At 43.4% G+C, this 22,802-nt stretch overlaps 1 protein-coding gene and 1 pseudogene across 1 annotated transcript in view; one reads left to right on the top strand and one right to left on the bottom strand.

Moving 5' to 3' along the window:
- LOC138998469 (zinc finger protein 211-like) overlaps positions 1-22,802 on the top strand; it is a 232,099-nt gene that overhangs the window by 141,396 nt on the left and 67,901 nt on the right. The gene's annotated exons all lie outside the window — the stretch shown is intronic.
- On the bottom strand, positions 3,402-4,053 carry LOC138998535 (ephrin-A2 pseudogene; annotated as a pseudogene).

The raw sequence follows: 22,802 nt of genomic DNA, 5'->3' as shown, positions 1-22,802 counted from the left end.
AAATAAATATGTACCAACCCAATCTCATCTTGTTTGAATTACTCTTTGGCCTCCAATTAATTTCAGGTCCACTCATCTTTTAAAGGCCTTGCCCACTGCAAAACCATTCTCTCTCCCCTACACTCTACACGACACCTCTGTCACTATGCTGTGTTGTAACGCCCACCTCCCACAAACAGTGGATCCAGCAAGAAAGCTAGCACTCAGGCTCAAACTGTCCCTTCTGAGCTACTACTATCATTACCAACCTGACCATGATTCCCTTCCCTGTGTTAAAGTGATCTACAGTCCTGGCTGCTGTCTGAGTCGGTTGAGCATAGTCACATGCACTGGTGAGGTCACATGCCTGGGTTGTGGGCTAGAGCCACAGTAGGGGTTGTGCAGGCAGCAACTGATCCTTCTTTCTTGCTCATCACTGTTTCTCTGTCTCTCTACCTCTCCCTTCCTTTCTACATCTAATATATATATGAACCATACTGTCAGTTCCTGAATCAGCTTACTCTTCACTCCCAGTCTTGGCATATTCTGGAACCTATGCCCTGAAGGACCGCCCACTCATTACACTGGTTGCCAGAAACAAGGTCCACTTCATAAAGCCCTCGTGGTGGACTTAGGATTCTGGGCTTAGTGTCTGTTCAAAGTATCCAGGTCCCAGGGCTACAAGAGCAGCTTGGCTAGGCCAAGGACTCCACTCTATCAGAGGCCACAAGTGTGTCAGACCCTGAAACAAGTTCCACAAACCCGTACACCTAATCGATTCTGCATTTGCAGCAATTTGTGGAAAGAAAATGGTCTGTGAGAGCCTGGCAAAAACCAGGCTCTATGGGCTCAGGCTGCTCAGTGCCCTTGTCCAGCCCAGAGGCCAGGTGCCCTCCAGATGCCTGAATTATCTCAGGGCTCAGTGCTCACTCTTGCCAGTTCCCTTATCATTCACAGGACTTCCCCTCCCTGTCCACAGCGCTGTCCTCTGTCCTCCAGTCTGTCCTTCCTCTGAGCAATGTTAGGAAAAGTTAGAATCCTACCTCAGAAAATGTCCCTCTATTTTCACAACCATCTATGGCCCCAGCGTTCTGAGAATGAAATTAAAACTCCTCGTGCAAAACCACACCTCATCTTCTCTGTTGCCTTTAGACCCCAAAGAGGCAAGGGGTCTCCTACGCCTCCAGGCTCAGCCCCACCCCCGTGTCCTTAGAAGGTGGCATTGCAGCCTGTGGCTATTTCCCATCACACCCTGTGTCATCCACGATCGACTCACTGTTCTGGATGCGGCTTCCTGGGCTGCAGTAACTGAGAGGCTCCAGTCCCCAAGGCTGGAGGGTTAAGTGGGGTGAGGCTGCGGGAAGGCTGTAAGCAGAGGAGTCCGGGAGGCACGGAGGCCCCAATCCCCGCCTGTTGATGCTCAACAAATCTCAGACACACCCTGCACAGCAAGGACGCTGCCTCCTAGGCCTCCTCTTACTCACGACCAGTGGGCTGAAGCCTCTGAGTCCTTGAAGAAACTAAAGAGGTCAAAATGCCCGCCAGGAGGAGGAAGGCGGAAGTCCCGCCCAACCGGATGCACTGACACCAAAGTGCCTTTTAGCTCCGCCCACGTGTACGCATTACTATCTGCGTAATGTAGTTTTCTCACACCAAATGTGCCTCTTAGCTCTGCCCACGTGCACGCATTCCTTCCTGGGTAATGTAGTTTTCTCCAAGTTCAAGGGGCGGGCTAGCATCCCAGCCAATGACATTGGTGAATAAAGGTGATGTGGTTCAGCAAGTGGCCCTGGGAAGGACAAGGTGGGACCAGAGACCTGGTTAACAGGAACAGACTGGAAGATCTCCCAGGAGATGGGTGTGGGAGGACTGGGAGAGATCCCCCTAAGAATATATGCACAGCCGTAACCGGTTTGGCGCAGTGGATGGGGCATCGGCCTGAGGACCAAAGGGTCCCAGGTTCCATTCCGGTCAAGGGCATGTACTGTGGTTGTGGGCACATCTCCAGTGGGGAGTGTGCAGGAGGCAGCTGATCGATATTTCGATCTCATCGATGTTTCTAACTCTCTATCTCTCTCTCTTCTTCTCTGTGAAAAATCAATAAAATATATTTACAAAAAAAAAGAATATATGCACAGAGGAAAATGGGAGACATCTGTAATACTATCAACGATAATAAATGCATTAAAATTTTTTTTGGTTTTGAGGTTTTTGCTTATTTTATTAAAAAATACAGAATCCAAAGTTGATTGTGACGGGAGAGGGGAGGCCCTGTCACCAGCTCCAGGCGTGGCAACACCACCACCCAGGCCAACCCCTACAAAAGTCCCCTCCCAACACCCCACCCCCTGCCAGCTGGAATGCCTGGTGGTCTCCAAGCAGCTGTGCACGATATGTATTTATATATAATATCTATAAAATACAGACCAGGAAAGGTGGGTAGAAATATGAAATCTGTATGAATGTGCTGTTTACTTCATTAAAGTGTCTTTGGGAGGGGGGTTTCTTTTTGGCAGGCCCACCCCCATCTTGTAGTGTCCTGTTTTCTTTTTTCTTATAAACATTCTTAGTCACAGAGTAGAGTAAGAAGGCTCTGACAGACGAACAAGCTTATTGCAAAATGTGGCTTCTACTCTAAAAAGTCCACCCACCCTCCCACCAAAATAAAAGATGCCCCTGAAGATGTGAGAAAAGAAGAAACTGTCCAGTACGTCCTCAGGAATGCAGTAAAAATAAACCACAGTATATACTTCCTGGCCCTATTTACAGAAATGTAAGGTCTTCTTGGGCTCAGGGGTGATGGAGAGAGGCTGTGGAGCACAGTCGGGAGCTGTAATTCGGAATGGCTGGAACTCCAGGGGCCTCTGGTGAAACAGCGTGGGTTTCCACTCTGGGAGACAATCACCATGCATGCGGAGAGTGGGGCTGAGGGGATGAGAATTTGAGGTGGGTTCAGAGTCCTGGGCCAGAATCCAGGGGTCTCACCTTTACCCTTCTGCCTCATGCGGGCCTGTCCTGGGGCATCTGGGGGGTCTGCAGTGGTCTCCAGCCAGGACCCAACAAATGGAGCAACCAGACTAGAGGTCACCCATCCCCATCCCCCAGGGGGCCAAGGACCTCCCCCAAAACTAATGTGTTTCCTTTCAAAGTCACTGGCAACAGCAAGGAATAAATTAAATTAAAAATTCAAGCCTTTTTGATCCAACCATGAAAAATAAACAAACAAAAAAACCAAACATCACTGATAGTTTCTCAGGATCTCCAGTGCCCCTGAGGAGATGGTCTGCTCAGGGGCTGTACTGACACCCTGCCCCTCAGGCATCAGGGGCTGTTGGCTGTCCCCGTCACTGGGGCTGGTTCTGGAGCGGGCAGAAACCCCCTGTAGGTGGGGGCAGCACCAGTCGAGGGAGAGCCAGGCGCCTCTACTTGGTCTTGGATTCGGTCGTCCAGGTGGGGCCGGCATCACGTGGGCCAGAACTAGGAGCCCAAAAGGGTCCAGAGTACCGGGACAGTGCTGAGGAAGAGCTGACAGCTGCCCAGGCTACTGCACGAATTATTGCTGGTGAAGATGGCTCAGGGGCCTCACACAGGGTCTCGTTGCTTGGCCACACATAAACCTTTAGCCGAAGGCAGGGCCGGTCACCAGCATTGGTGGTGTGGCAGAGATGTAGTAATACTCGTGGCCCGGGCGGAACTCGAAGCCCAGCGAGAAGGGCGTGAAGAGCTGGAACTTCTCGGAGAACTTGAGCGGCCCCCGGGCTCTGCGAGCATGTTGCACTCCCAGGGCTTGAAGCCGCGCTGCTGGTGGTCGCAGGAGGCGTGGCCCTCGCCTTGACCATGTACAGCACCTAGTGCTCCATGCGCTCAGCTGGAGGCAGCGGCGCCCCGTAGCGCGGGCAGTAGATGTCCAGGTAGTCACTGATGCTCACCTCCACCGTGCAGCCCCCGGTCGTCCCCCCCACCCGCGTGGAACCTGGGGTTGCTGCGGTTCCAGTAGACTGTGTAGCGGTCCGAGTAGGCTCTGGAGGCGCCCTCGGCAGCGGCGGCAGGAGCAGCAGAAGTAAGCACAGGCATCAGCGGGCGCCATGGCCAGGTCCAGCCACCACCTGACAGCCGTATCTCCTCCTCTGCTGCCACCGCCGCCGCTGCAACCGCCGAGCTATTTTTTTTAAAAAAATTTAAATACTAGTAATATAGCCCAGCTGGTGTGACTCAATGCTTGAGCATTGACCTATGATCCATGAGGTCACCGTTTTACTCCTGGACAGGGAACACACATGGGTTGTAGGTTCAATTCTCAGTTGGCTGGGGTTGGGGACGTGCAGGAGACAGCTAAGAGGCCACAGGTCTCAGTGTCCCAGTAATCACTGCAAGCACCTCTGAGAGAAAGCCGCCCTCGAGTTCCAACCGATGCCAGACAGTCCAGTTTCTCCCCATATGAGTCTGGGTTCCCAGAGACTCTCCTGGAACTGGAGTTCAGAGCAGTCAGAAGCTTGTGTCTCCCTCCCAATTGAAAAAGACAACTGTATCCTCAGTTGCTAGCCCTTTCAGCGGGCACCTCCGTACCTCTGCACTTTACTTCCACACCTCCTCTGAGTCTCAGTGTGCTTTTCTCTTTCCTTCTAGTTGTAGAATTTCCACTCAGCCAGCTTTCCCGTGGTTCTGGATGATGTGCGTTTTGTCTTTTAGCTGTATTTTTGAAGTAGTTGTGCGAGGCAGCAATTTCCAGTGTTTACCTATGCCGCCATCCTGGTTTCTCTCATGAGCTACTACTTTCATCCATCAGGCTACTCCTATTACGAGACTTAACAAAATTCATCACTGAGAACAAAGATTCATAAGCGTATTTGGATGAAAACATGGAGAGTAACGCTGTTGCAAAGTTTTTTAAACAGAAAAAATTTTCTGGAATGGCATTCCAAGTCCTCAATAGTTTGTTTTTGACATTATTGAAATTGGTCTTCCCCTCTTTCGTCAATCCATGTCTATGGCCTTTAAGATAACTTGTTATGTAAAATTATTTATTTATCTAAGATGCACCTACAATGAATTTATCTGAAAAATAAAAAAGTCGATATTAAGAAAAAAATTGTAAATAGATTATAAGAGAGCGTTTCGTGTGCCAGCAAGTTACTGGCGTGCCATGTTTGGCACGCATGCCAGGGGTTGCCTACCCCTGACTTAGGTGAATTAAGGTGTTGTGGCCCAGCAAGTGACTCCTGGGAAGGGACTAGATGGGACCAGAGGCCTGGCTAACTGGAGTCGACTAACGGATCTCTGAGGGGAAGGAGTGGAGAGAAATGCAAGAGATTCACCAAAGAATATACACAGAGGGGGAAATGGGAGACATTGATAATATGTCAACAATAAAAAATATGTACTTTGGTAAATTTTAAAATAATGCAGCCCAGCTGGTGTAGCTTAGTGGTTGAGCTTCAACCTAGAATCAGGAGGTCATGGTTCCTTTTATTTTATTCCTATTTTTTAAATAATTTATTGTGTAAAGTATTACATATAGTATTACATATAACTCCTTTTTCCCCCATGGAGTTCTGCCCAGCCACCCCCACGCCTCAGCACATGCCCTTACCCACTAGTGCCTGTGTCCATTGAGTACGCTTATATGAATGCATATAAGTCCTTTGGTTGATACCTTATCCCCTCCTTCCCCTGACTTCCTTCTGAAGTTTGACAGTCTGTTGGAGGCTGGTGTTGGGATTATAAAGATGATTTCCTGAGACAAATGTATTGTAAATGCCTAAGGCATTATCTCACATAGTATTTCATCTATTGTATATCCTGCCCCATTACAGTGTCCTCCAGCCAGTTTCTGAAATTCTGTGGAAGCTTACCATCATCACTGTTTCCTTGTACATTTCTGTCTTTGTCATTTTGCCCTGGAGAACTATCCTTGTGGTGAATAAACTAAAGCAATTTGCAAATGCACTTTTACTCATAAATAAGCAAACATGTTCAAGCCCCTGGATTTTTTATGTGCTTTCAGGACTGTGAATTTCCCTCTGGCAATGATTTTTCTGAAGGGGCTGCCCATAACCTCTTCTGAAGACAGCCTGGGGCTGGAGGCAAACTGTGAGGCCTCCTGAGGAGAAGGTCAAGTCCTGCCACAGCGCCCACATGCCAGCCAGGATCCCCCTTTCTAATTCCAGTTGTCCAAAGCAGCCACAGTGACCTGCCTTCATGTCCCAAATTGGGGGAACACCAGCACAGCCCATGGGGCCCCTGGGCTGTGCTGGTGTTCACATGTGTGTGGACTGACTGGTTAATAAACACATATACTGACTTTAGAGTGAGATTAAAATGGGGATTGAGAGATACACACACACCAGTTCTTTTGCTCCATTACTTTCATACCTTCAGTAGTTGATTCCTGTAATTGCCCCAACCGGTGATGGGGCATCTCCCAAATGGAAGCCCTAAATCCAGCAGGCCTTCCAACTGGACTCTGCCACCCCTTCCCGGATTTTCTCAGGGAGGCCCCCACTGACCACCACCGGCTTCATCTTATGCCTGAGCTCCTGTCGCCTGTCACAGCTGTCCTGTTCACTGTCTGTGGGCTGTCCTCCACTAGGACTCCAGCTCCTAAGGGAAGGGGACTCTGTATCTCCAGAGTCTGGAACAGTTGGGGTCAACAGTGTCCATGCGCCCTTGGCTGCTGCCTCTATATCCAGTCCGATTCCAATTCTCATTCCTAGAGTCTTTCCTCAGCCCAACCACTCAAGGACCCTGCCCCTCTACAGCCCTGTCCCAGACCCCAACCTCTCTGCTCCTTCATCCACACACCCCAGCAGCACACTATGCCCAGAGTTCAGGGTCCATCAACTCACTTCATGAGCATGTCTCACCTTCAGTGGGAACATCACAGGCACAGCCAGGAAAGGGTGTAGAGGGGTGGGCTGTGCAGGCAGTAGAGCAGTCTCAGTGCAGCAGGGTGGATGCTTACCCATGAAGGAAAGATCAGGGACACGTTCTCTCTCTGGATTGATAAATATCTGGAACCTCCTTAGTGGCTAAACTTCAAGACACTGGTAACCCAGGACCATCTGGCTCAGCAGCCTGCACCCCTCCTGCTGGGCAGATAGGGATTCAGCCTCTGCAGAGACAGCTCCTCTCCCTCCCTGGTCAGGGCAATGGCTGGAGCACTTCATTACAGTGGACTAGGCTGGCCCTGCCTGGGTCAAAGTTTTCTTGTAGCACATGCTGATCCCAGGTCATGACATCCCAGGAACACCTGCAACAGAGCTTGTTCCATTTCCCACTAATCATGGCCCCAAAGAACAGAGCAGCCACCAGCCTGGACTAGGATTAGGGAGGGACTGAGAGCCACATACTCGGCCCAGCACCAACTCTCCCTGGCAACTGCCCTGGGTTATTCCTGCCCACACACACCCACCAGCCCAGCTATCACTGCTGCTCCCAGCCTTAACACCTGAAAGGTTCTGGGCTTCTCAACCATCTGATTGTGAAATAACCCAGTCTCAGCCCCTGACTGGAGGTGCCGAAACCACAAGTGGCATGTCCTAGACCCATGGTCGGCAAACCGTGACTTGCGAGCCACATGCGGCTCTTTGGCCCCTTGCACAAAATACCATGTGCGGGCGCGCACATACAGTGTGATCGAAACTTCGTGGCCCATGCGCAGAAGTCGGTATTTTGTGGAAGAGCCACACTGAAGGTGCCAAAGAGCCTCATGTGGCTCGCGAGCCTCGATTTGCTGAGCGCCGTTTGCCCACCACTGTCTTAGACCAAAGCTTTTTCCAGCTTGTTTTTAGTCCCAGGGATGCCATCATCCCCTGTGGGTGATTGTGCAGCTCAGCCCAGGATCCCCACCTGCCACACTTACAGCAACAGCACCTCGCATACTGTTCTCTGGACCATTGCCTGCTCTACCCTCATGTGAGCCCTGGCTGCTGGTCACTATGGGGCCCCTGAGCTGTGCTGGTGTTCACATGTGTGTGGACTGACTGGGTGAATAAACACATATATTGATTTTAGAGTGAGAGGAAAATAGGGATAGAGACACACACAGTTCTTTTGTTCCATTATTTTCATACCTTCAGCGGTTGATTCTTGTAATTGCCCAACCGCTGATAGAACTTGTAACCTTGGCATATCATTGAGATGATTCTCCGACCCACTGAGCTATTTGGCCACAGCAAGACATATGTAGCAATTTATGTATAATACCCAATAATGTGTGAGTAGATAGATACAAAAACCATCATGATGACAGAGAGTGGTGGAAGGCAAGCTAAGATTCATGGGGTTTCATAAGTGTCTTTTACATGGGTATATTTCAGGTAAACTATTTCTAAGGCAGACTGCATTTTTGCATCTGTTTTTTTTTAAATATATATTTTATTGATTTTTTACAGAGAGGAAGGGAGAGAGATAGAGAGTTAGAAACATCGATGAGAGAGAAACATCGATCAGCTGCCTCCTGCACATCTCCTACTGGAGATGTGCCCGCAACCCAGGTACATGCCCTTGACCAGAATCGAACCTGGGACCTTTCAGTCCGCAGGCCGACGCTCTATCCACTGAGCCAAACCGGTTTCGGCTGCATCTGTTTTTTTATATGCCAAGAATGAGGCACTGATAAGGGCAGGAGGAACTTGGTTTCAGCCATGCAGGAATGCATGGAAACACCAAAGGCAGATGCTTAAAAATATATACATTAAATCAAATATACTCACATCAAAATTTAAGAAAGTATTAAAAGTTGACAGTTCCCAATAATTCTTTTTACTTTGAGAGTTCTTGAGCATATTTTTTGCTACTGTATCAGTATGTTGCAAGTAAAATATAATGATGTGCTACTGATATATCTTAACAGGTCTATGTTCAATGCCATCATTTTAGCAGTTTGCAACTGACAATGATGAGAGTATTTACAACAGGAAAATTAACAAAGATTATAAACCTACTCTTCACTTAATGTATTATTCAATGCTTAAACTTAAAAAAGTGGTACCGGAGAATGTAAACAATGCAGAATAAATGTATAAGTATATGCTACAAGTTTGCTTAAATTGAACATAAAATAAAAATGAAGAAAAACAAGTTTCCTTCCAGTATTCAAAACCTGTGGTTCCATATAGCAAAGAAGTCACTTGACTCATTGAGGAATGAGTGAAATTCAAACATCTGTCTTAGATTCTACACAGTCCACCTTCAGGTTAAAATAATGAATTTATGTAAACAATTTGAAAGAGATTAGAAGCTGACTTTATTAACAAAGGAGATAAAGACAGTGTAAATAATGTGTGAAAAACTGTTCACCATCAAAAATTCTTAGGTAAATAGAATTAAAACAAAAGTGAGTTAACACTAGTCTCAATTTTGGGTTCTCTTTCAAAAGATTAACCATTGCGTGTGCTGGCAGAGTTGCATAAAAACTGGATTTATTTTATACTGTGGTTTTGTGGAAGGCAAAAACAATGACCATTTTGGGTCACACTTCCACATACGTTAAGGTGTGAAACATTCACCTACACAACAACAGTTTGATAAGTAAAACATATACATAAATAGAAATAACTGAACAATAATATTCCCAGAAGATTTATTTATGATACCTGAAACCTTGAAATAACCATCATCATAGACATATCAAAGGCAAAGTCAGTATCCATAGAACACAATTCTACTCACCAGTCAAAAAGTATCTATACACATAAGTGTTCAATCTCAAATAAATGTGTTGCATGAAGAAAACTACTATTTGGTAAACAACACACCTTATAGTGCCTATAAAATTATGAAAAATATGAACTAATCTATTGTATAGGAAGGACTATCAATGACTGCATTGAGGGCTGAGGAGAACAGAGAGATTATAAAAGGGCAGGAGGTATCAAAAATAGGTTTAGATTTGATGGTATGAACAAATATAATTAACAAATAATAATACAAGAATATACTCGGCCCTGGCCAATATGGCTCAGTTGACTGGGCGTGGTCCCCATTCACTGAAAGGTCGCTGGTTCCATTCCATGTCAGGGCACATGACCATCTCCATCACCTGTAGGTGGCAGGGAAGAGGCAAGAGAACATCCTATCTCCCTCTCCCTTTTCCTTTCCTCTCCATAAAACAAAGAAACAAACAATAAAACTAATTATTCAAATATTTTTAAAAATATATTTTATTGATTTATTACAGAGAGGAGGGGAGAGGGATAGAGAGTTAGAAACATCGATATGCTGCCTCCTGCACACCCCTTACTGGGGATATTCCCGCAACCAAGGTACATGACCTTGACCGGAATCGAACCTGGGACCCTTCAGTCCGCAGGCCGACGCTCTATCCACTGAGTCAAACCGGTCAGGGCTATTCAAATATTTTTTAAAAGAATCTCTGTTTAGTATTCTTAGAACTGTTAAATCAATTTTTGCCTCACCTGGTATATTGGTGACAGATAATCATATTTCATGTGTGACGGTTTCACAGTTTTATCCTTTGTCAAAGCTCACCAAGTAGTACACATTAGAAAAGTGCACTTTGTTGCATGTCAATTCTCATTTCCTGGGCAGAACAGCCTTGTCTCAGTGGCAGCAAACACTGGCAAGCAGTGAAGACTATAGCCATCAGAATCAACAGGAATTCTGACTGGTTACAAAAGACACATTTTTAGACTGATTACAGGATTATCCTTCCCCTATCTTTTAGGTCTTGACTGATGAGCAAATTTTGAGCTGAACAACCCAGAAGGGCCAGGGGAATAGAAAAAACCTGTTAGATTATTTTTTTCTGCCAATGACGTCAGCCACAGGAAACAGGTATGGAGGTCCTGAGAACTGTACACAAAGGTCACATAAGCCACAGTGCTGGAAGCCGGTCCATCCTTGCTGCTTGACACAGTCGCTGCAGGGAAGAAACATCTGCACAGCATATGTTTCAAGGGACTTGGTGTATATGGCATACTCTTCCTAATGTTTGCTCACCTTCTTGGCGCTATGTGTTTTAACCAAGGTCACCTCTCTGAGAAAGGTTGTTTCCCCAGGCAGGGATTTTTCCCTGAAGTTAAGGAGGGAATAAAACCCCTTAACTAAGTGCCAGGGGGTAGTTAATCACTTTAACTACAAACAATCATGCTTAAGCCACATAATATTTACTCCCTGGAATGGAGATAAGAAACGCCCTGACCTTTGGAATAGAAGTTGATAGGATTAAAATCAACTGGTATAAATACAGATGTAACAAGACAATAAAAGACAGAACCTGGCGACAGAACCTGGCTGGAGAACCTAGACAGAACTTGGCTGGAGATCCTGGCTAGGCTGCTGATCAACTGAATGCTGTCTCCGTGTCATTCCTTCTTCTCCGACTCTGTCCACACCTTTAGGGACCCTGGACCTGTTGGGGTTTGACCCCAACACCACAGACCTTTGATCATTTGTGGAAAATGTTCAGAAGAGGCACTTTTCATCTAAGTCACTGTAGTCTTTCCCATTCACTATGAATACAGTGTTTCTGTCCTAATGTTGGTTCCATCTAAACATCAGAGTCTTACAACAAATGACACCAGCATATGAATTTTCATACATCTCGGCACATGGCACCTTTACAGTATGTGGGGAGGATTTCCCCTAACATTGCTGAGAATGAGGTAATACATACTGTGATGGAGAATATAATTCACATTGTTCACGGAAAGATAGTGAAGGCCTTCTCTTCATGGAAAACATTGACCTCACCAATAAAAGAGGCACCAGACTACAAATTTGAACCAGAAAGTACTGCAGTCTTTCTTTTAAGACCTTGGGCAGCAATACAAAATAAGCCAACATTTGACAAAGAGAAATGTTCTGTTATCATGCTGTGCCTTCCAAAGCACAGAAAGTTTAGGAGCCACTATATTTGTTTACCCTACATGCTGACAGATCACAAGTTTTTCCATTCATCTCAGGGTGTGAATAGAACCAACAAAACTAATGGTACAAAAGAAAAAACACCTTTACAAAAAGATCATAAACCAGAGCAAAGGACAGCAAGAGGTTTGCAAGTTAGTGAATTGGAATCTGAAACAATTCATCACATGATGTGAGAAGCACAATGTCCTTGACAGAGGTAGCACTTCCTGGCTAAGGACAGGTGCCCTGGATGAAACCTGGGTCAGAACAATCCTCTAGTCATAGAGAAAGGAATGAAGATCCAGCCAGGACTGAGTATTCATAATTTTCTCAAGCACAACTTCTGAACAAGGAGGGGTTGTGAATGCTGCATACTCTTCGGGTGAGCCAGGTGGTAGAGGTGAAATAGCTTCTGCACAAATACTCACAGTGACATCAGTAGGCTTGTGGGCCCAAGGAGGTTAGCAAGTGCAACGCAGCTCCTTAAAGTCCCACTAGATCCTGAAACTTATGAGGAATCTAGCAGAGTGTATGTTCTGACAAAAAGGTTTTTATATTTAGGTAAATGGGTCTAAAACCTTCTCTGTAGGTGTTGTTATGCTGAGTCAGAGAGATAAAATACTCCCTGCCCATTTAAATCCTTTCTCCTGTGTGAACTCTATGGTGTTTAATGAGGTTAGAGCTATCACGGAAGTACTTCCCACAATCACTACACTCCTAAGGCTTTTCTCCGGTGTGAATTCTGTGGTGCTGAATTAGGGTAACTTTTTTCTAAAGAACATTCCACAATCACTACACTGATATGGCTTTTCTCCCATAGGAATACTATGGTGTTGAGTACTGGTGAGGCTTGTCACTCAAAGAGAATACTTTCACACATGAATCCCCAAAGAATGCTGCTTCTAACTAAGTCAGGTGCAGGGTATATTTTACCACTGAGAAACAACACTTACACAGAAGGGCTTTCTGGCTTGCCGGAGCTGTGTTAGAAGCCCTGACCTGTGACTGACCTTCCACAGATACACTCTACACAGAAGTTGCCACCTTATCTTCCATTTTCTGACAAAAACCTAAAAACACAGAATGATAAGGAAATGAATGTTGACTGTGGTCCCATGGGGATGATCTGATTCAAACATGTATTCTACAAAATACACTGTTTCCATTCAATTGTCTGAAAGTAAGCAGTGTACAGGAAAGATTAATAAGAGGTTCCAGTGCCCCAGGTCCAAGGACTAGAAGAGATGTAAGACAGTCCCAGGACACCACTATTTCAGAGGTCATAATATCAGGATTGAAGAGTGGTTAGGGGCACTCAGGCAGGAAGGCAAGCATTTAAGGGCATCAGGCAGGCAGGAAGAGGGTTTAGGGGCGATCAGGCAGGCAGGCAGGCAGGCAGGCAAGCAGTTAGGAGCCAGCAGTCCCGGATTGCCATAGGGAGGTCCAACTGCCAGTTTAGGCCCAATTTGACATTACTGGCAGTTGGACATCCCCGGAGGGGTCCTGGATTGTGAAAGGGTGCAGGCCTGGCTGAGGGACCTGCTCCCTTCCCACTGCCATGTACACAAATATAATGATTTGCTACTGAAATATATCCTTGTTCAGTGCCATCATTTTGGCAGTTTGAAACTAACCACAATGAGGGTATTTCTATGATGGAAATTAACAAAGACTATGAACTTAGAATTCACTTAATGTGTTTTTGAATGCTTAGACTTATAGAAGAATGGTGGAGAATGTTAACCATGCATATAAAACCTGTAAGTATAAGGTACACGTGGGCTTAAATTGTACATAGAATAAAAATTGAGAAAATCAGTTTTCCTTATGGTATTAAAAACCTATAGTTGCATACAGGAAAGAAGTCAGTTGAGTTATAGAGGAATGAGTGGAATTCAAATATGTATCTCAGACTGTGAAGTGTCCTCATATAGGTTAAAATAATAAGTTATTTTTAAAAAGGCAAAAATCCTGACCCAACATTTTAACAAAGGAGATAAAGACAATATGAAAAAATGTTCACCATCAAAAATTCTTATGGAATAGAATTAAAACGAAAGCAATTTCACATATAGGCAATTCCAGGCCTACCATGTAAAAGGATTAACCACCAAATGTGATGGCAGGGTTGAAAAAAACTGGAATTTTTATATACTGTGCCTGGGTGGGAAGGCAAAGTGCATGACCATTTTAGATCACAGTTCTTCAAACGTTAAAATGTGAAATATTAGCCTAGATTGCAAATGTTTGACTAGTAAAAGATCTATTAAATAACTGAACACAAATATTCCAAACAGATTTATTTATAATACCCCAAATCTGGAAATAACCAATTTTATAGAGAGATGAATATATAAAGTTGTTATCAATAGAACACAATACTCAGCAACAAAACAAATTCAATATTCACATAATAAATTTGTATTGGACCTAAAAATATCTGTGGCATTAAGGAAAGCAGTATTTGTAAAAAAAAAAAAAAAAAAAGTATACACCTTATAGTGCACAAAAAAATATAAAAAATATGAACTAATCTAAAGGATGGAAAATGAATGATTGCATGGAAGACTGAGAAAGTCAGAAAGAGAGATTATAAAAGGGAGGGAGGAAAATGTAGAGTGTGGGAAATGTAGGATTAGAGTTGTTGGTATGAAAAATAAATAATATGTAAATATAGCAGAATAAACTCTGCTTTAACCGTGTACCTCATCTGAGTGGGTGTCTTCCAGTTCACTGAAACATCAACTTCAGTGTTGTTATTCTGAGTAAGAAAAAGGAAACATTCCCTAATCATTTAAGGCTTTTCTCCACTGTGAAGTCTCAGGTGTCTTATAAGGTTACATTTTTGGGTAAATGATTTCCCACAATCTGTACACTCATAAGGCTTTTTTCCAGTGTGAATTCTCTGATGTTGAATGAGGGTGGAACTCTTACGGAATCACTTCCCACAATCTGTACATTCATATGGCTTTTCTCCAGTGTGAACTCGCTGGTGCTTATTGACATCAGACCTATATCTGAAAGATTCTCTACAATCACTACACACATAAGGCTTTTCTCCAGTGTGAATTCTCTGATGGCGAATGAGGGTAGAACTCTCATGGAAGGACTTTTCACAACCTGTACACTCATATGGCTTTTCTCCAGTGTGAACTTGCTGGTGTTGATTGACATAAGACTTATATCTGAAAGACTTCCCACATTCACTACATTTATAAGGCTTTTCTCCAGTGTGACTTCTCTGATGTTGAATGAGGGTGGAACTGTGACTGAAGGACTTCCCACAATCTGTACACTCATGTGGCTTTTCTCCAGTGTGAACTCTCTTATGTATAATGAGGTTAAAGTTTCGTCTGAAAACTTTCCTACATGTGTCACACTCATAAACCAGTTCTCCAGAACAGACATCCTGACATTCAACAACTTTCTGTTTCTGTCTGGCAGCTATTTCACATTCAGCCCGCTGGTGATGACATTTTCCACTGAGATATTCTTGTGAAACCTCACTGCCACAGTGTGGTTCTTTAGTGTTCTGAGAAGCCTGGGGCTGGAGAAGCTCTGAGGGAGCTTGGATGTCTTTCCCAACCTCCTTGCTCTTTGAAGGCACCTCTGAGAAGTAGAAGCTGCACCTGGTCACAAATGAGGGCATGTCCATAGCTTCTTTGCAGGATGTCTCTCCACTGACATCCTTCTGTTGCTGGTGAGGGTTTTCACTGAAACAGAAGTCTCTCACACATGCCTCACTGAAGAAGCATTTGTGCTCAAAATATTCCACTTGTGACTGAGTCAGGTGCAAAATATCTTTTAACACTGAGAAACACCGTTTACAGCAATGTGACTTCTGGGTTGCTGGAGCTGTCTTAGAAGCCCTGACATGTGACTCTCCTTGAACAGAAACACTCTGATCAGAATAGGCCTCCTCATTATCCATTTTATGCCAACAACCTGAAAACAGAAAAAAGGTGAGGAAATGAATGAAGACTGCAGTGACAGGGGGAAGTTCCATTACAAAGTAGGTGGCCTATGACAGCTGGGCTCCATGCAATTTTCAGAAAAGAAGAGATGTGCAGGAAGCATTAATAAGAGGCTTCTGTGAAGTTCTGGGCCTCTGCAGATCATAAAAGAAGGAAGACTACCCTGGGAATAAGACACAAAGATGAAAAGCACCACATGGGAGAGAGGTAAGACTTCCAGCCCTTTCTTAGGCTAACAGTGTTCAGTAGGGCTTGTCTGCAGGTGACATAGGCAAACTGTGCAGAATTTTGCTTATGTCTTATTTAAAGAAAAATTCAATAAATGAGTAGCTGGTGTTTGAAACCTGCTTAAGCATATATGTGCACTTCATAACACTTGTGTAAGTCAGTGTTAAAGAATACTGCAGAGGCAGCAATCCAGAGGAACAGGTGATGTAAAAATGCCACAATGTTAACATAGCACAAAGCCAGGAAGTCACAGGTGAAGTGACATGTCAGATAGAGGAAAGTAGGTAAAAGATAAGGTAGGAATGTGGTGTAGCAAGTGGCACTTGCATCTGAACACTGATGGGAAAGAGCTGGTTCCTGGTATGAAGGAGGGTCTTACAAGAACAACCCATGGTTAATGAAAGTAAAGACCATAGTCTGGCACGGACAGTCACCCAGGAGTTTAGCTATAGGAAAGGAGCAGAGGTGGCAACCATGGATCCAAATATAGTCACCTTCCCAGGAAGAGAAACAGCAGGTGGGATCCATTAAGCTGTCTGTAAGACCCCTGACTTCCAGAAATTTCCTGCACTTCCTGAGGCAAATGTTGTCAGAGAAGTTTGTGGAGTCTATTGCTCAGGGCTCTCCACAGTGCTCAGCACTGGCAGCCATAGCACATTTGAAAAGACAGTGAGGAATATTTGCAGAACCCATGGTCTGGCTGTGAGAGATAGAGTGCTATGCCTGGAGAATAAAGTAAGAGAGAACATCACCTCAGGACACAAGGAGAGATGTGAAGTTCTTACCTACAGATGCTACAAGTGCAAACACTTACAGCATCACGTCACAGTACAGATGTCTCTGAACCTCATCAAGAAGCCCCCACTCCTCCTGAGAGAAGGCAATGACCACGTCCTCAAAGTTCATATCCTGTCATAGTGGGGACAGTACAGACCATGATCAGATTCTCTCCTAATATTCCTAGTCTGTCAAACTCTTAACGCACCACATCCATCTGCTCCCTCTACTCCTCACATCAGAGAAGATAGCAGGCCTTGGTCCCATCAAAGTCAAACTCTCCTTACATTCCTTCTGATGCTGTGTCTTCCCACAACAATAAAGACAGTTGAGCAGATAGAAGGTACCGGTACTCTGGGTCTCAATGTGAGTCACATTGCCCCTACTCGATAACAGTGGGTGTCACGTGTTAGGGTAATGAGAGCTGTTGCACATAAAGGGAGTCTGAGTGATTTGTCACTGGTCTTTTTAAGTAATATGCTTTTTTTCTCTCAATTTTCCCTCCAGGACACCAAAAAACATGGTGTCACACTTCAGCCTTCTGAGTCCAAACCCAGATTGCTGAGGCCATTACATTTCACTACATCATTTTTTTCCCCACAGAATTCTTTGAACCACACTCCTCTCATGCAGCTTCATTCCAAGAGGCACAACTTCACTTGCTCTGCATATTCCCTACTGGGGATGTTCCTTGCTCTTTTCACACAAATATGTTGTGAAAACGACAGGTTGTTTCCTAATTAGCTTGTATTGTTCTAAAATGTTAAAATGTATTGTTCTGCAAATGTTCAACTGTGAAGTGTCCTCATATAGGTTAAAATTTGGACTGAGGCCCTCAGTGCTTCCAGATTTTTCTGCTGGAAGTGACAGCTTCATTCCCAGGGCCTCAGTCCAAATGTTTACTACATGTGCCAGTTCCTGGATTCAATGCTTCACATGCATTATTATTTCAAGGTAAATAATAGAAGAGATGATTTTCCTATGAATGGAACACTTCCTACTACGAATTTCTCCATCTGAGTTTATGGTGCTTTCATACATTCAGGTGCTAATCCAAACCAATTAGCTTGTTTCTCAAAATTCTAATTTATTATCTCTATAATGTATTTCCCTCTTACTGTCTCCCTTCCTCATGCCAATGGAGATTTTCTTTCTTTTTTTTTTTTTTTTACCCCTCGGTGACCCAAGCTCCCAGCCTCTCCTTTTTCTCTTTTTTTTCCTGGGATTTATTTATCTTCTTCTTCTTCTTTTTTTAAAATTTTTTTATTGCTTAAAGTACTACAAAGGGTATTATATATGTGTCCTTTTTTTCCCCCCTGCCCTTGACATTCCCCTGGCCTCCCCTACCCCCCAGTGTATTATGTCCATTGGTTATGCTTATATGCATGCATACAAGTCCTTTGGTTGATCTCTTACTCCCCTCCCTCCTGCCCCCCAACCCTCCCTGGCCTTCCCACTGCAGTTTGACAATCTGTTTGAGGCAGCTCTGCCTCTGTATCTATTAATGTTCAAAAATGTATAATGATCTCTAGTATCCATGAATGAGTGAGATCATGTGGTATTTTTCCTTCATTGACTGGCTTATTTCACTTAGCATAATGCTCTTCTGTTCCATCCATGCTGTTGCAAATGGTAAGAGTTCCTTCTTTTTTACAGCAGCATAGTGTTCCATTGTGTAGATGTACAACAGTTTTCTAATCCATTCATCTACTGATGGGCACTTAGGCTGTTTTCAGATCTTAGCTATGGTGAATTGTGCTGCTATGGGTGCATATATCCTTTCTGATTGGTGTTTCTGGTTTCTTGGGATATATCCCTAGAATTGGGATCACAGGGTCAAATGGGAGTTCCATTTTTCGTTTTTTGAGGGAACTCCATACTATCTTCCATAGTGGCTGCACCAGTCTGTATTCCCACCTGCAGTGCAGGAGTGTTCCTTTTTCTCCACATCCTCTCCAGCACTTGTCGTTTGTTGATTTGTTGATGATAGCCAGTATGACAAGTGTGAGATGATATCTCATTGTTGTTTTGATTTGCATCTCTCGGATGATTAGTGACTTTGAGTATGTTTTCATGTCTCTTGGCTTTCTGAATGTCCTCTTTTGAAAGGTGTCTATTTAGGTCCTTTGCCCATTTTTTGATTGGATTGTTTATCTTCCTTTTGTTAAGTTGTATGAGTTCCCTATAAATTTTGGAGATTAGGCCTTTATCAGATATGACATTGGCAAATATGTTTTCCCACGCAGTGGGTTTTCTCATTGTTTTGTTGATGGTTTCTTTTGCTGTACAGAAGCTTTTTATTTTGATGTAGTCCCATTTGTTCAGTTTCTCTTTAGTTTCAACTGCCCTAGGAGCTGTATCAGTGAAGAAATTACTTCGGCATATGTCTAAGATTTTGTTGCCTTTGTATTCTTCTAGATTTTTTATGGTTTCCTGTCATACATTTAAGTCCTTTATCCATTTTGAGTTTATTTTTGTGTATGGTGTAAGTTGGTGGTCTAGTTTCATTTTCTTGTATATATCTGTCCAATTTTCCCAACACCACTTATTGAAGAGACTATCTTGGCTCCATTGAACGTTTTTTTCTCCTTTGTCAAATATTAATTGAGCATATTGGTTCGGGCTGATTTCTGGGGTCTCTATTCTATTCCATTGATCTATATGCCTGTTCTTGTGCCAGTACCAGGCAGTTTTGAGAACAGTGGCTTTGTAATACATCTTGATGTCTGGTATTGAGATCCCACCTACTTTGTTCTTTCTTAGGATTGCTGCAGCTATTCGGGGTCTTTTTTTATTCCAGATGAATTTTTGGAGAGTGCGTTCTAGATCTGTGAAGTATGCCGTTGGTATTTTAATGGGAAGTGCATTGAATTTATAGATTGCCTTGGGTAGTATGGACATTTTAATGATGTTGATTCTACCAATCCATGAACATGGTATGTTCTTCCATCTGTTTATGTCTTCCTCTATCTCTTTTTTCAACGTCCTGTAGTTTTCTGAGTAGAGGTCTTTTACCTCTTTAGTTAAGTTTATTCCTAGGTATCTTAATTTTTTTGGTGCGATGGTAAATGGGATTGTTTTTATAATCTGTCTTTCTGAAAGGTCACTATTGGTGTATAGAAATACCTCAGATTTCTTGGCATTAATTTTGTATCCTGCTACATGCCAAATTCGTTTATTAAGTCTACTAGCTTTTTGATGGAGTCTAGGGTTTTGTATGTATAATATCATGTCGTCTGCAAATAAGGACAGTTTTACTTCCTCTTTTTCAATTTGGATGCCTTTTATTTCTTCTTCTTGCCTAATTGCAATGGCTAATACTTCCAGTACTATGTTGAACAGGAGTGGTAAGAGTGAGCATCCCTGTCTTGTTCCTGTTCTTAGGGGAAATGGTGTTAGTTTTTGTCCATTGAGTATGATGTTGGCTGTGGGCCTGTCATATATGGCTTTTATTATGTTGAGGTATGATCCTTCTATTCCCACTTTGCTGAGAGTTTTTATCAAAAATGGGTGTTGGATTTTGTCGAATGCTTTTTCTGCATCAATTGATATGACCATGTGGTTTTTTTCTTTCAATTTGTTTATGTGATGTATCACATTTATTGATTTACGGATGTTGTACCATCCTTGCATCCCTGGGATAAATCCTACTTGGTCATGGTATATGATCCTTCTGATGTACTGCTGGATCCGATTTGCTAAGATTTTGTTGAGGATTTTGGCATCTATGTTCATGAGGGATATTGGCCTGTAATTCTCTTTCATTGTGTTGTCTTTACCTGGTTTTGGTATTAGGGTGATGCTAGCCTCATAGAATGAGCTTGGAAGTGTTCCTTCCTCGAATTTTTTGTAGTAGTCTGAGGAGGATAGGTTTTAGTTCTTCCTTGATTGTTTGGTAAAACTCCCCTGAGAAGCCTTCTGGTCCTGGGCTTTTGTTTGCTGGGAGCTTTTTGATGACTGCTTCAATTTCTTCCATAGTTATTGGCCTATTGAGATATTTAGATTCTTCCTGATTGAATGCTGGAATGTTGTATTTTTCTAGGAATTTGTCCATTTCCTCCAGGTTGTCTAGCTTGTTGGAGTAGAGTTGCCTGTAGTATTGTTTAACAATCATTTGTATTTTGGGGGGGTCTGTTGTTATTTCGCCTCTATCATTTCTGATCTTTTTTATTTGGGTCCTTTCTCTTTGCTTCTTGGTGAGCCTGGCTAGAGGTTTGTCAATCTTGTTTATCCTTTCAAAGAACCAGCTCTTGGATTCATTGATTTTCTGTATTGTTTTTTTGGTCTCTATGTCATTGATTTCTGCTCTAATCTTTTTTTTTTTCGCTAAAAGTATTACAAAGGGTATTACATAAGTGTCCTTTTCCCCCCCCACCCCACCCTTGACAAGCCCCTGCCCTCCCTTACCCCCCAGTGTCTTATGTCCATTAGTTATGGTTATATGGATGCATACAAGTCCTTCGGTTGATCTCTTACTCCCCTCCCTCCTGTCCCCCAACCCTCCGTGGCCTTACCACTGAAGTCTGACAATCGGTTTGAGGCAGCTCTGCCACTGTATTTATTATTGTTCAAAAGTTTGTAATGGTCTTACTTATCCATGAAAGAGTGAGATCATGTGGTATTTTTCCTTCATTGACTGGCTTGTTTCACTTAGCATAATGCTCTCCAGTTCCATCCATGCTGTTGCAAATGGTAAGAGTTCCTTCTTTTTAACAGCAGCATAGTATTCCATCGTGTAGATGTACCACAGTTTTCTAATCCATTCATCTACTGATGGGCACTTAGGCTGTTTCCAGATCTTAGCTATGGTGAATTGTGCTGCTATGAACATAGGTGTGCATATATCCTTTCTGATTGGTGTTTCTGGTTTCTTGGGATATATTCCTAGAAGTGGGATCACAGGGTCAAATGGGAGTTCCATTTCCAATTTTGTGAGGAACCTCCATACTGCCTTCCATAATGGCTGCACCAGTCTGCATTCCCACCAGCAGTGCACAAGTGTTCCTTTTTCTCCACATCCTCTCCAGCACTTGTCGTTTGTTGATTTGTTGATGATGGCCATTCTGACAGGTGTGAGATGGTACCTCATTGTTGTTTTGATTTGCATCTCTCGGATGATTAGTGACTTTGAGCATGTTTTCATATGTCTCTTGGCTTTCTGAATGTCCTCTTTTGAAAGGTGTCTATTTAGATCCTTTGCCCATTTTTTGATTGGATTGTTTATCTTCTTTTTGTTAAGTTGTATGAGTTCCCTATAAATTTTGGAGATTAAGCCCTTATCAGATATGACGTTGGCAAATATGTTTTCCCACGAGGTGGGTTTTCTTGTTGTTTTGTTGATGGTTTCTTTTGCTGTACAGAAGCTTTTTATTTTGATGTAGTCCCATTTGTTCAGTTTCTCTTTAGTTTCAACTGCCCTAGGAGCTGTATCAGTGAAGAAATTGTTTTGGCATATGTCTGAGATTTTGTTGCCTTCGTATTCTTCTAGAATTTTTATGGTTTCCTGTCGTACATTTAAGTCCTTTATCCATTTTGAGTTTATTCTTGTGTATGGTGTAAGTTGGTGGTCTAGTTTCATTTTCTTGCATATGTCTGTCCAATTTTCCCAACACCATTTATTGAAGAGACTATCTTGGCTCCATTGTATGTTCATGCCTCCTTTGTCAAAAATTAATTGAGCATATTGGTTCGGGCTAATTTCTGGACTCTCTATTCTATTCCACTGATCTATATGTCTGTTCTTGTGCCAGTACCAGGCAGTTTTGAGAACAGTGGTTTTGTAATACATCTTGATATCTGGCATTGAGATCCCACCTACTTTGTTCTTTCTCAGGATCATTGCAGCTATTCGGGGTCTTTTTTTATTCCAGATGAATTTTTGGAGAGTTCGTTCTAGATCTTTGAAGAAGGCCATTGGTATTTTAATGGGAAGTGTGTTGAATGTATAGATTGCTTTGGGTAGTATGGACATTT

This window comes from Myotis yumanensis, unplaced genomic scaffold, assembly GCF_028538775.1.
Source record: "Myotis yumanensis isolate MYYU_CA2020_CCGP unplaced genomic scaffold, mMyoYum1.0.hap1 SCAF_20, whole genome shotgun sequence".
NCBI lineage: Eukaryota > Metazoa > Chordata > Mammalia > Chiroptera > Vespertilionidae > Myotis > Myotis yumanensis.
Note: the sequence above shows the minus strand (reverse complement) of the source record. Positions and strands in the feature narration are given on the sequence as shown.